We start from the raw sequence: 15,888 nt of genomic DNA on the forward strand, positions 1-15,888 counted from the left end.
AATAGAGAATGAAGCAGGGCAAAGGCTAACAGAGTTCTGCCAAGAGAACGCAACGGTCATAGCAAACACCCTCTTCCAACAACATAAGAGAAGACTCTACACATGGACATCACCAGATGGTTGACACCGAAATCAGATTGATTATATTCTTTGCAGCCAAAATGGAGAAACTCTATACAGTCAGTAAAAACAAGACTGGGAGCTGACTGTGGCTTGGATCATGAACTCCTTATTGCCAAATTCAGACCAAAATTGAAGAAAGTGGAGAAAACCACTAGGCCATTCAGGTATGACCAAATCAAATCCCTTATGACTATACAGTGGAAGTGAGAAATAGATTTAAGGGACTAGATCTGATAGACAGCGTCCTTGAAGAACTATGGATGGAGGTTCGTGCCATTGTGCAGGAGACAGGAATCAAGACCATCCCCAAGAAAAAGACATGCAAAAAAGCAAAATGGCTGTCTGAGGAGGCCTTACAAATAGCTGTGAAAAGACGGGAAGTGAAAAGCAAAGGAGAAAAGGAAAGATATACCCATTGACTGCAGAGTTCCAAAGAATAGCAAGGAGAGATAAGAAAGCCTTCCTCAGTGATCAATGCAAAGAAATAGAGGAAAACAACAGAATGGGAAAAACTAGAGATCTCTTCAAGAAAATTAGAGATAGCAAGGGAATATTTCATGCAAAGATGGGCTCAATAAAGGAGAGAAATGGTATGGACCTAACAGAAGCAGAAGATATTAAAAAGAGGTGGCAAGAATACACAGAAGAATTGTACAAAAAAGAACTTCATGACCCAGATAATCACGGTGGTGGGATCACTCACCTAGAGCCAGACATCCTGGAATGTGAAGTCAAGTGGGCCTTAGGAAGCATCACTATGAACAAAGCTAGTTGAGCTATTTCAAATCCTGAAAGATGACACTGTGAAAGTGCTGCACTCAACATGCCAGCAAATTTGGAAAACTCAGCAGTGGCCACAGGACTGGAAAATGTCAGTTTTCATTCCAATCCCAAAGAAAGTCAATGCCAAAGAATGCTCAAGCTACTGCACAATTGCACTCATCTCACACGCTGGCAAAGTAATGCTCAAAATTCTCCAAGCCAGGCTTCACCAATATGTGAACTGTGAACTTCCAGATGTTCAAGCTGGGCTTAGAAAAAGCAGAGGAACCAGAGATCAAATTGCCAACATCTGATGGATCATCGACAAAGCAAGAGAGTTCCAGGAAAACATCTATTTCTGCTTTATTGACTATGCCAAAGCCTTTGACTGTGTGGATCTAATAAACTGTGGAAAATTCTGAAAGAGATGGGCATACCAGACAACCTGACCTAACGCTTGAGAAACCTGTATTAAGGTCAGGAAGCAACAGTTAAAACTGGACATGGAACAACAGACTGGTTTCAAATAGGAAAAGGAGCATGTTGAGGCTGTATATTGTCACCCTGCTTATTTAACTTATATGCAGAGTACATCACAAGAAATGCTGGGCTGGAAGAAGCACAAGCTGGAATCAAGATTGCTGAGAGAAATATCAATGACCTCAGATATGCAGATGACACCACCCTGATGGCAGAAAGTGAAGAACTAAAGAGCCTCTTGATGAAAGTGAAAGAGGAGAGTGAAAAAGATGGCTGAAAGCTCAACATTCAGAAAACAAAGATCAGGGCATCTGGTCCCATCACTTCATGGCAAATAGATGGGGAAACAGTGGAAACAGCGGCTGACTTTATTTTTCTGGGTTCCAAAATCACAGCAGATGGTGATTGCAGCCATGAAATTAAAAGATGCTTACTCCTTATAAGGAAAGTTATAACCAACCTAGATAGCATATTAAAAAGCATAGACATTACTTTGCCAACAAATGTCTGTCTAGTCAAGGCTATGGTTTTTCCAGTGCCATGTATGGATATGAGAGTTGTACTACAAAGAAAACTGAGCACTGAAGAACTGATGCTTTTGAAGTTGATCAATTGATCAATTGAAGTTGGAGAAGACTCTTGAGAGTCCCTTGGACTGCAAGGAGACCCAACCAGTCCATGCTAAAGGAGATCAGTCCTGGGTGTTCATTGGAAGAACTGATGTTGAGGCTGAAACTCCAATACTTTGGCCACCTGATGCAAGATGCTGACTCATTGGAAAAGATCCTGATTCTGCGAAAGTTTTAAGGCAGGAGGAGAAGGGGACAATGGAGGATGAGATGGTTGGATGGCATCATATACTTGATGGACATGGGTTGGGTGGACCCCGGGAGTTGGTAATGGATAGGGAGGCCAGGCGTGCTGTGGTTCATGGGGTCACAAAGAGTCAGACAGGACTGAACGATTGAACTGAACTGAATATAATTTAATAATACCATGCATTCATTTATTCTTAAGACTTGTATATTTGAAATACTCTAGCATTACATAATTTAATAAGACTGCTGCGTTTTATTTTCATCTGGTTTTCAATACAATTATCTCCATGCCAATCTAGTTTAGTTTCAATAATCTATCAAAATAACATTTAGGATTTTTTTTTTCTTTTTGTTAAAATGCTCCAACTCTACCATGAAAATATTTTGCATAGATTAATCCTATTTTATTGAAATAGAATTATGCACAATTTAATTGAAATTTTAGATAAGCTAATATCTAAAGAGAATTATTTATTAGTGTGACTAGATGCAAATTTACTAGCAGGATTACAGATGGACAAAACAAATAGGGTAACAATGAGGGCAATAAATTTGGCTAAATTTCTGGAAAATGTGATTAAGATTTCTTGGAGCAATTACTGCAGTTTTAAAAGTATGATGGGCCAAAGTTCAGGAGTTAACTCTCAGGATCAAGGATAGAAGATTTCAAGATAAGAGTGAGAACTAAATCAAGAGTTTCTGTGAATTTTAACAAGCGAAGGTGGCTTTCAAAAAAGGATATTTTGATACAGAATCAAGGATTTCCAAGCTGTTGTTCAAACTGAAGATCTTTCTTTCTCTATAACAGGCAGTGTGTTGACCCTGATTCTCACTCCAATCTTCAGATTACTTTTATTTATTTATTTATTTTTACTGTTTTTTATTTTATTTATTTTTTCCAATTATTTTTATTAGTTGGAGGCTAATTACTTTAAAATATTGTAGTGGTTTTTGCCATACATTGACATGAATCAGCCATGGATTTCGATTACTTTTAATTAACAAATAACTGAAGTTCCTTAAATGTCTAGTTTGCCATGGCTTTTCTTTAGTATTTTGAAAAAAAATTTTTTTCTCAGTTCTTGAGAAAATGTCAGAACTTTGACCTAGGAATTCTGAGGATCTGGAGGGGTCCTTCATTGCTGTCTGTTGATGGTTTTCTCTACAGATGACCTTTGCCCTTCTCTTTAGCATCTTCTTGCTTTTCAGCTGTGTCTGTGCACTTTGTTTCTCTTGTAACTTGTTATCTGCAACGTTAATATTTGACATGATGGTTCATGTACATACTATATATTAGCAGATAAAGAAGAACATCTCAGAATTTTTAACGATAATTCAGTAGCTTGTAAGATAATATTTTCATTTATGTCTGAGCTCAATATTTAAAACCAGCTGATGTACTGACAGGCATTTCCAGGCCATAACTCTGAGAAAGGTACCTACAAAGTATACTCTGTTATTTCACTTTAATTTTTTTCTTTCCAGGATTTTCAGCATGATAACTTTTAGGTCTGCCTTTTCCTTCATAGGTTCATGGACAAATATCTTAGATAAATTGCAATTAGACTTATTTATTCTAAATTTTTATACTACTTAAAGAATGTGAACATGTCTAGTATGAATACAGAGTAAGATGTGTGAAAAGAAGAAAAATGTGAATTTCAATGAAGCATCTGGTTCAGAAAAGGAATTAAATTGGAAAATAAATAAAGGTAAGAAAATTTCCTGTATTCTTTTTTGCAAATTAATTATGACCTTCCTTACATATGCCAACTGCTAAGATGGTGGTGTAGAACATGCACTCATCTCCTGCAAGAAATCCAAAATTGCAACTAACTGCTGAACAATCATTGATAGGAGAATGTTGGATCCCACCAAAAAAGTTACCCCATGTCCAAAGGCAAAGGAGAAGACCCAACTAGCTGGTAAAAGGGGTGAAATGCATTTAGAATAAAACCACATTCCTGTCAGAGATGCTTGGAGGGCTCAAACAAAATCTTGTGTGCACCAGGACCGAGAGGCCCCACAGAGACTGAGGCACACCTTCCTTTGAGTGTCTGAGTGTCTCCTGTGGAGGTGCAGGCCAGCAGTGGCCTGTGGCGGGGGCACAGGCTCTGGCTGCAGCAGACCTGGAATACACAGTATGTGGCATAAGCCCTCTTGGAGGAGGTTGCCTTTAGCCCAACCATAGAGCCACTGAGCCGACAACCCACAAACTGGAGAACAATTATACCAAAGAAGCTCTCACACGGTTATGAAAGTTCTAGGACCCACAACAGATTTCCCAACATGGGTACCTGGCAAAGGGACTGAGAACCCCACGGAAATTTGACTTTGGAGACCAGCAGGATTTGATTACAGACCTTCCACAGGACTGGGGAAACAGACTCTTGGAGGACACAAATAAAATCTTGTGTGCAGCAGGACCCAGGAGAAAGGAGCAGTGTCCCCACAAGAGACTGAGCCAGACTTGGCTGTGAGTGTCCAGGAGTCTCTGATGGAGGTGTGGATTGACAGTGGCCTGCTGTGGGGTCGGGAGCACTGAATACAACAGTGTTGGCATAAGTCATTTTGAAGGACTTATTACTGCCATTACCTATACCACAGTTTGGCCTCAGGCCAAACTACAGGGAAGGAACACCGCCCCAACCATCAACAGAAAATTGAATTAAAGATTTACTGAGCATGGCCACACTCATCAGAACAAGACCCAGATTCCTCTATAGTCAGTCCCTGCCCTCAGGAAGCTTCCACAAGCCTCTTAACCTTAGCTATCAGAGGGCAGACAGAATGAAAACCACAATCACAGAAAACTAACAAATGGATCACATGGCTCACAGCCTTGTCTAACTCAATCAAACTATGAGTCTATAGTAGGAGGAAACTAACACAAAGTAAGATGCTTATTTTGTTCTAGGAGTTGAACTACAGAATGTCAGTAATGGCTTTAGTACAGTAAAGAAACTAATCAGTAGAATAACAAGCACTTTCAATCACTAACAATAGCAGGTAGGTTTACCTCTGGATATTGCTGCTCTTGCTTGTTGAGAAAACTTAGAAATTTGTAATTTTAAATAATTATAAAATTAGATTCAATAGCCGCCCATTTAGTTTACCACTGCAATATCAAGATTACTATATTTATCTTTAGGAATAATGAAAATAAGGAATTAAACCGCCAAATGTCATTTCAGAAAAATATTAATATTTCAAGAGAAAACATATAATGTCACAGATACCACAATCTTGGTTAGCCTATAAGAGAGAGAGAGAAAAAAAGAAAAGGAGGGAAATGAATATGCAAAGATAGGAGAAATCAGATTACTAACAAAGGTTTATGGGTGATTTTCCCCATATATGAGGTGGTAGAATTAAACATCAGCATGCTGTTTCTGAATGGGAAATCTCCTAGGAAACTGACAAAAACTGATAAGAAGAAATGACAGGAAGATTTTTATATGGTACATACTTTCTTATGCATGGGAATAAAGTAATAGCTTAGCATAATTTCAAGTAGGCAGTAAATAATTTGGGGGCCTTTTTCTTTTAAAAAAAAAAACAACTTGCCTAAGAAATCTCTGATTTCTAGAACACATTCTGGAAAGGAAATTCTAATCAAGATATGGTCTTTAGAAAATGCTAGGCTTAAACTTAAGTATGAATTCAAAATATAGTGGGTGGATTTTTCTTTTCCATAAACTCTTCTGTTCATCATTATTTAATTTTTTTAAACTTAAATCTATTCTTAACTGGAGGATAATTGCTTTATAATGTCATGTTGGTTTCTGCCATATATCAACATGGCCCATCTTTTCCTCCTTTCTTTAGTGGGCTCTTTGAAAAAAAATTTGTCTTTTTGTGTCCATACACAGAAGGATTTTTCACAAGAATGAGGTAATTTCTTGGTTCTTACAACTTGCTTTTATTTTCTTCCAAGACACATGTTTTAGTAATACATTGTTTAAAAATAACAGAATGTTTGAAAACTATCATATTTGGTTTTGAATAATGTTTTTATAGAGAACAATAAGTGCATACATTAATTATACATTTAAATAAAGAAGTACTTTTCATTTTGTGATAGTAAAACCTGTTTTTCTCCTAGGAAACACAGAAGATGAAAAATATAGCTTTGGGGAATTCTAGACATGGTGTATAGAGGCTTCTATGGAGACTCTACAGGTTATAGTCTATAATATTGATATATACAGAGAGGTAGGTGGTTTTGGATACAAGAGTGGGGTCAAATTTCTTGAGTGAGGAAAAATACTGGTGTACTCTAGCTCTCCATTTTAGCAAATGTGTTTTTAAGATAATATAAGGCCTTTGGTAAGGTCTTGCTTTATTTGGTTAAAAGTCACTATGTAGATTTGAAAAACTCTTAAAAACTTGTCTTGAATATGTGAGAATAAAAAGATATAAATACGTGAAGGAATATGGATTTTCATTCTGTGGTTCATAATTATGTCTTATTTGAAATAACATTTAGATATTTCCTGCTGATTCCAAATGGAGACACAGATCATTAGACATGCAGCAAAGAGTGATGTTTACTAGCATGGTTTGAAAGACAAATTTGCCTGGGTTCAGTTACAGATTCTGCCTCCTATTTATCTTATGAACTTATACAAGTCACCTCTTTCTGTTTAAGTTTTCTCATATGAGAAGTATATATAATAATGGGATAAATATTCTTAAGCACACAAAAAATAACCTGATGCATAATGAAGGTGAAATAATATTAGATTACAGACAACAATGAGCATGTAGTCAATGGTTGATGAATTTAGTTGATGTTTAGTAGGTCCTGATAAAGAAATGCTTCATGTTTTTTTTTCATGCTTTTAGTGATTCAGAATTTACAAAGTGTCTTTATTTTTAATATCCTATCATCTGGAAGGGAAAGTCTAATTGAATAAGAAGTTTGTTAATGAAAGATAATGATCCTGAATTAAGGAAAATCAGACCATGATTGGGCTTCCCAGGTGGCATTAGTGGTAAAGAATCTGCTGCTAATGCAGGAGACTCAGATCCCTGGGATGGCAAGATCCCTTGGAAGAGCAAATGGCAACCCATTCCAATATTCTTGCCTGGAAATTCCCATGGAAAGAGGAGCCTTGTGGGCTACAGTCCATGCACTCACAGCTATTTGGACACAACTGAGTGACTAAACACAGCACACAGACCAGGATTGGATAAAGAATTTATATACTATATGAGTACAGTTCATAGGGTCGCAAAGAATTCGACAGGACTGAAGTGACTTAGCACACACACATGTGATCAGATACAGAGTACTTCTTCCTCTAACGATTGTTTCTTTCTGACCTGGAAGAGGGAGAAGAGAAGCAGTGATAAGTGGTACAGGGAGAAGATGGGATCATAAACAAAGCCTTTTAATCAATTTTCACATTTAGAAGAAGAAATGGCTCCTTGAGAGGTGTCTGATTGATGTTTCATTCAAAGGTTTAATTGACATACAGGGAGAAAGCTGCATATATACTTTCAGTATGTATACCACAACAATACTCAAAAGAAGTTACAAAATTTATCAACATTCCATTTTACAGATGAGGAAAATAGAGCTCACAGAGTTAGAGCAATAAAAAAAATAAGACAAATGGTAATTATCACCACTTAGTAGATGAGAAGATTGAAATAGAAAAAAATTCAAGAATTACCATTGAAGAAAATAATAAAAATCACCAGCCAACACTTTCAGAAGCTTAGAAGCGTATACTTGAATGATGTAATCATCTACAAGACCTTTCTTCTTTTCTTCACTGGTTATAAGGTTTATATCCTATCATATTGAGACTTTAAATCTTTCCTAACAATTACCTTGGAATTGTTCATTAAAAATAATAATTTCAAGTTTGTAAGTCATTTTATCTTTAACACATTCAAAGTTTCAAATAAACCTAACAGTTACGATTCTAACTGAAATCATTTATAGAAAACTGCAAAACTTCTACCTTTAAAAATACTTTTAGTATTTTAGATGTAATTTAGAATGACAGAAAAAGGAGCTATTCCTAATTCATATTTTTAAAGAGAAAAGTATAATCCAGAACTAGAAGGCTCTTGTCCTAAATTTAGAACGCATACTTTTCTACTGTGTTCAAAAATTATTTAACTGCAGTTAATAATGTATTATTTACTCTAACATTATGTCTAAAGAATTGCAACCATTTGGAATATTATCTCTATTCCATCTTAAAACAAATTTTTGAAACCATGCTGTCTACTGTATTTTTCTGCAGCTGTTAGCATCAATTTAGTCTGCAAAATGGTAAAAGATGATTTCCTTTGCTCTGCCACCTCTCTGCTCATGTCAGAGAATAAATGTCACAGGTTTACATGCAAGTGGCTCTGTCTACATGTTGATCAGGTCTAATGATAGGTAAATCTAGATTTTTGAATGCCTGATCAAGCCAGAGTATTTCTAAATATCAGACTATAGAGATTTGGGGGAGGGGGGAATGTGGCCTCTGCTTCTACTTCTAAGGGATTTACATAATCCCTTTCTGAAGATACATGATGGTCTTTCATTTAGCAAAGTTCATTGAAAGGAAATATTGGATATAAAACATGTGCATCTATGGTAGAGATTGGATGTAAACAAATGAGTGGCTATAGTTTCCTCGGTAAGAAAGTAAGTGAATATTGAGAGTGAGGGAGCTATGAGAAGGAAAAAGGGATCTTGTTGGCTGCTCTGCAACATACCTTTACTCTATGGTTTAATGCACTAAAATACAGATTTAGAACTTAAGACTTTCTGGGTTTAAATCTGGTTATGCTATTTTCTTGCTCTGTGGTCTTAGGTAATTATTAATAACAAACACTGTGGAGATATATATATATATATACATATATATATATATATATGAAAGCTAATGATCCTGAATTAAGGAAAATCAGATCACGATTGGGCTTCCCAGGTGGCATTAGTGGTAAAGAATCTGCTGCTAATGCAGGAGACTCAGATCCCTGGGATGGCAAGATCCCTTGGAAGAGCAAATGGCAACCCATTCCAATATTCTTGCCTGGAAAGAATATATGCTGTGCTGGTTGCTCAGTCGTGCTTGACTCTTTGTGACCACATGGACTGTAGCTTGTCAGGCTCATCTGTCCATGGGATTCTCCAGGCAAGAGTCCTGGAGTGGGTTGCCATGCCTTCCTCCAAGGGATCTTCCCAACCCTGGGACTGAACTCACATCTCTTGTGTCTCCTGCATTGGCAGGTGGGTGCTTTACCAATAGCATTGACTGGGAAGCCCAAAGCTCTTAAAGATGTTTAAATAGTACTCACCCTATTTCTGAAATCCTATACATATTTATTTATAATTAAAGATAATATTTTACTTAATGATTCTGCATAACTTTTTTCTCTTCAACACAGAAATGTGTGAATTGGGAAGAAAAACAATTTATAGCCTGAATTATAACAATGCATCATTTCAGCACCAAACTTTGTGTTATCACAGTTTCACTACTTGGATTTTGTGTTCTTGTATTTCATAACCCTAGAACTGAACTAATTCAAAGAATGTAAAGCTGCTCAGATGGACATTCAGAGTCATTAGTAGTAGTCAATAATTAGCTACATTTATTATTTCACTTACCAGTGAAGGCAGGAGGGAAAGGGGATGACACAAGATGAGATGGTTGGGTGCCCTCACGGACTCAATAGACATGAATCTGAGCAAGCTTCGGGAGTTGGTGATGGACAGGGAAGCCTGGCGTGCTGCAGTCCATGGGGTTGGAAACAGACACAACTGAGAATGTGAACTAACTACCAGTCACTCTAAAATCCACAGTAGGCGTGTTTACAATATATGCTGAACATTTATACCCCATCTTTTCAAACATTTTATTCCAATTTTTCCCCAAATGTACCAAAAATAATCTTATCTGTAAAAATAATTTACCAGCAAAATTTTCACAAAGGGATATATATGTAAAACCATGCTAATCTATGAAAACATCTTAATATGACTTTCTCACCTTATAAAAACAAAAATTGCTATTTTTAACATAATTTGAACATTTTATTTGTATTAATATTTTACAATTTTCTCCCTGGTGGTTTTGTTTTGTAAAGTATCGTGGGAGCAACACTGCAGGAAAGGCCCTTAAATAAAATAGTTTCAAAACCTCTTTCTCAATCTTAATGCACACTTTTTGGTTTCAAAGGAAGATTATATTAATATGCCTGGGGAAAAGATGGTGTGTACTCTAGACTGACAGATATGCTTAGCAGATACCTGACATTGCAGAAAGCATCCAAGGGATCAAACAATATATGTCTTTCTTTTTCTTTTTTTGTGTTTCAAGTAAGTGGAAAACTTAAAAATCTGGTAGAGAAGTTATTTTTAGGAATGACTAGTTAACTGGTCCCTACTAAAGCTTTAAAAAAATGTAATCAGTGTCACCAACACGTGGTAAAATCATATTGTTATTCCTCCACTCATGAAATATACTGGGAAACACACATCCTACCAAAGAGGATGAATAATTAAAAAAATTTCTTTCAAACCAATGCATGTCTAAATGAGAACGGGCATACTCTTACCTGACTTTAACTGATCAGATGTACAAAGTAACACAAAATTTAATATGACTACACAACTTCAGACACAACCAGGATGTCCAAGAGACAACAACTTAGCTAGGTCTTTTTAACTATTCCTTCTCCTCCTTTACTTCTCCCTCCCATGAAAGTGAAAGTGAAGGTCACTCAGTCGTGTCTGACTCTTTGCAACCCCATGAACTATACAGTCCATGGAATTCTCCAGGCCAGAATATAGGCATGGGTAGCCTTTCCCTCCTCCAGGAGATCTTCCCAACCCGGGAATTGAACTGGGGTCTCCTGCATTGCAGGCAGATTCTTTACCAACTGAGCTATGGGGGAAGCCCTGCTTGAAGTTTTTTACACATTTTTCTAATCATGAGAGGAAAATTTCCAAGATTGAGAAGAGAGGTAAGACGTAGATGGGAGGCACAAAACCCAACTGTTTCTTAGAAACAGAAACATAGAGCAAGCAGGGCAGCCAGTTCTAGAAAGTGCTGCCCTGACATCACATCGTCAGTGTAAACACTGGCAACGAGCCATCCATATTTATGCATGCTGTTCTCATATTTGCTGCCATCAGACCATCAAGTCAAGCAAAGAGTCAGCTGTCAAGAAGTGGCATTAGTTCCCTGAAGCTGTTGAGGAATGCTGTGAAAAAAAATTAAAATGTTTCTGCTCCTAGAAACTTGCTGGGAAAGCATATTGTGAAATTATGAAGAGAATCCCTAGGGAAGACTTGAATACTTTAAACAATGTGTCTACTGAAAAACATTTTCATTCAACTCAAGTATGTTGTGAAAATCAGGGAGAATTAAGAAACTAGTCAAACTAGAAGATAAAGAAGAATTTCCTAAGTGCTGCACTGGGATCTTTTGTTATAGGGAGCTTTGACCTCTGGTTTCAATAGAACTCTGTGGTAGAACTGAATCTACTCCATGTACTTAGCTGTGTGGTAAATGTGATTTAATCATGTTACTGAAGTTCAATTATTCTGAGATGTTAGCTTTGACTTTTTGAATCAGGAGGGAAAAAAACATCATTCAACTCTAGAATTTTTTAAAAAGTTAATCAACATATAAGAACTAGGCACAAGAACTCAAGAACTTTGCTATATTAATGGTGATTTAAAGAAAAATAAATAAAAAAATTAAAACACCTACTATGAAAAAAAATAGCATACCAAATTTAAAAATGTATTAGTTTTGAAAACAGCATACATCATTACTAATTATATTCTAGTTTCTTAAAGGAAATGACATCTGTTAACCTCAGGACCCATTTTTCAATGAATAGATAAACGATTCATTATTTTTTCTCTGTAAAGATTTATAAAGTAAAAAAAAAACTTTCAATTAATGACATTCAATGCAATTTTTGAATGAATAAATAAAAGATTGAATATCAGGTTTGATCTGGAATACAGTAGATACTTCTCATGCACTGGTTTAGGTAAACTCTGATCTCTTATTTCAGTTGTCTTTATTCCAGCCACAACCGGCTGACTATTTGTGTAAGGCCTTCACAGTTTCATGCAGGTACAACCTAACAGGTACTTCATATCATGTTTATATCATGTGCTGTCACTTCCCACTGAAAGCCTTTCCGGTAATGAGGTTTGGGGCAAAAGAGGATACAGTTTGGTATCCATGAACACAATATCCAGAATAAGGGATTTAACATTTCACAAGATGAACTTTTGTCCAATGGGACTCAGGGCTCAAAGAATTCATTGTTCTTTGTTTATATCACTGGATGGATTGTCTGAAAATGAGGTTTTTTGGTTATTTAACATATACTCCAGCATGACCAAATCATACTAGCACTTAGCAGCAGCTTTCTCAATAACATCTTGCTAATTCTTCTTTTCACCTTTCTTCTCACTCCTTCTCCCGAGGTTTGTACTCTTTCATATAATAACATTTTGTCGTTACTTCACCCGCTGCAGATACCCAGAATGAAACACGGATAATGTTATTTAAAAATTCCAGTGCTGAATTTGGGATTGTTGGGGTGTGTGTGTGTGTGTGTGTCTGTGTGTGTGTGTATGTGTGTGTATGTGTATGTGTCTGTGTGCAATACTTTGGGTATAGTTTAGAGCCCAATAAATACATACAAGTCTTCCCTCATGGCTCAGATGATAAAGAATCCACCTGCAATGTGGGAAATCTGGGTTCAGTCTCTGGGTTGGGAAGATCCCCTGGAGGAGGGCATGGCAACCCACTCCAGTAATCTTGCCTAGAGAATCCCCATGAACAAGAGGAGCCTGGCAGGCTACAGTTCATGGGGTTGCAAAGAGTCAGACATGATTGAGCAACTAAACACAGCAGCAAATACATACAAAAGCAGTACCCAATCCTCTCAGCAAATTTCATACACAGTTTTTAAGAAATCTGACTACATATATTCCCATTATGAAACACTAATCTAACTCTGTGTTCTTTTGACTAAAACACACTTAGAAAAGTTTGCTTTGGCCTTGACCATGTCTTTTTTATTTTTTAATTTAAATGATATATGTTAAATATTATAACTAAAATATAATATTAATTCAGTTCATTTGTTCAGTCATGTCTAACTCTTTGCAACCCCATGGACTGCAGCATGCCAGGCTTCCCTGTCAATCACCAGCTCCTGGAGCTTGCTAAAACTCATGTCCGTCGAGTCAGTGATGCCATCCAACCATCTCATCCTCTGTCATCCCCTTTTCTTCCTGCCTTCAATTTTCCCAGCATCAGGGTCTTTTCCAATGAGTCAGTTCTTTGCATCAGGTGGCCAAAGTATTGGAGTTTCAGTGTCATCATCAGTCCTTCTAGTCAATATTCAGGACTGATTTCCTTTAGGATAGATTGGTTGGATCTCCTTGCAGTCCAAGGGACTCTCAAGGGCCTTCTCCAACACCACAGTTCAAAAGCATATATTAGTTATTATAGTTAATACAATTAAAATATTATACTATGAAATATAATTTTATATAAAATATACTTTATATTTATATATAGAACATTAAATTATAATTATATTATAATTTCTGAACTAAATTATGCCATCCAGAATTTAAAAATAAATGTATTACAAGGTTTATTAATATAAAGTTTAAAAGTAACAATAGGCTATGTCTTCACCTAGGTGCTTCTTCTCCAACTCTGACATTTATCAATGCTTCCATGTGAAAGAAGCCCCAGGAATCACTCCCATCTTCTCTCTGCCCCTTTATTCAGCTGGTGCTTTTGAATGGTTCTAAAAATGCCTTTGGACTTCCCTGGTGGGTCAGTGTTAGAGAATCTGCCTGAAGTGCAAGAGATATGAGTTCACTCCCTGGGTCAAGAAGATCCCCTGGAGGAGGCAATGGTAATAATGCACTTCAGTATTCTTGCCTGGGAAATCCCATGGACAGAGAAGCCTGGTGGGCTACAGTCCATAGTGTTGCAAAAGAGTTGGCCATGACTTAGCTACTAAACAACAACAAAAATTACTTTCAACAAGTATAGAATAAAAAACAAATGCATCATGTTTTTTTCTCTTCTTTCACTGGAGTTTAAATAGTTCTGGGAGCAAGATTTCCTCCAGGCTCCCAGTAAGCTCAGTGTGAGTGAGAGCTTAATAATATGGGCCTGCCTCATTCCCATATAGTCAATGACTGGAATTGGCAAAGGGTTCCTGGTGGCCCAGATGATAAGTAATCTGCCTGCAACTCAGTAGACCCTGGTTCAACCTGATCCTTAGGTCGGGAAGATCCCCTGAAGGAGGGAATGGTTACCTACTCCAGTATTCTTGCCTGGAGGATTCCATGGACAGAGGAGCCTGACAGATTACAGTCTATGTGGTTGCAAAGAGTGGGACATGACTAAGTGACTAACACACACACATAGGGCAAAAAAGGATAAAGTTTTTATGGACATTAATTATGACTAATAACAAAATTATGATTGCATTAATGATACTCATGTATTATTGTAGATTCTATTTAGCGAACATAAAAGATAATTAACATGAACATATTCTCTCTATAGAAAAAAATTAAAAGCTTAAAAACTGTGCAATGCTCAAAGTCCCAATGCCTGAAAAGAAGTCAAAATTCCAGTTTATAATTCTTCTGCATAAAATAGTATACAACATTACACTTTAAATTGATAAAGACATTTCTCTAGCGAGTCAAGTTTTTGTGATCCAGGTACATTACTTTTATGGATATTATTATACATGTGCTTCTGTGCTCAGTCACATTTAACTCTTTGCAACCCCAAGGACTACACCCCGCTGGAATTCTCCAGGCAAGAATACTGAGTGGGTTGCCATTTCCTTCTCTACCGGATCTCCCTGACCCAGGGATTGAACCTGTGTCTCCTGCTTGGCAAGCAGTTTCCTTACCACTGCATCAACTGAGAAGCCACAAACTTAGATAATTTAGATTGGTCAACAGTTGACACATGCATTAAACTGTGTCACTCAAATTTAAAGTGTCTCAAACGACCCCTGAAAATGTAAAACTATAAATATTTGATGACTTTCCAAGATGTCAACCGCATGACTCACACCTCAGTTTTTAAATGAATTTACCTGGTGGACATACTGAAAATTGTTATTTTGTATCTTGGGGAATAGCCATAACATTCAATTGTTTTCACCTTAAATATAATTAATGCAATGTTGCTATTTTCCCAGCAATACTTAGCCAATATAATTGTCTCTAGATAGAATAAGAATCAAAAATTATTGTTTGTTGTTACTGAGGTCATGCATGCAAATCACTAAAGAGTCCTACCATTAATATCAGTTTGGATATATAACTGAAAATAGCAATATATGGCAATTCTTAAAGTTTACTATTCATAAAGGTATTAACAAAAATATTATTCTGTTACATCTTATACTTTAAAAAATATTTTCCTAAATGTATAGTTCTTTTACTTTATTATTTAATGGATCATTTCATAGCTATCTAATTTTTAATGTTTTATAAAACAAAATTTTAAAATGTATGATCTGGATTGTATACCATAATTATACATTTCAGTTTTTAATGTTTTATTATAGTCCATTATTTTAGAGATCAATGTGAACTTTTATGTGTACTACTTTTGTGATTCAAATAAAACCGTATATTAGAGCAATTATATTGCAACAATAAATG

The sequence above is a fragment of the Cervus elaphus genome, chromosome 27 (assembly GCF_910594005.1).
Source record: "Cervus elaphus chromosome 27, mCerEla1.1, whole genome shotgun sequence".
Taxonomy (NCBI): Eukaryota; Metazoa; Chordata; class Mammalia; order Artiodactyla; family Cervidae; genus Cervus; species Cervus elaphus.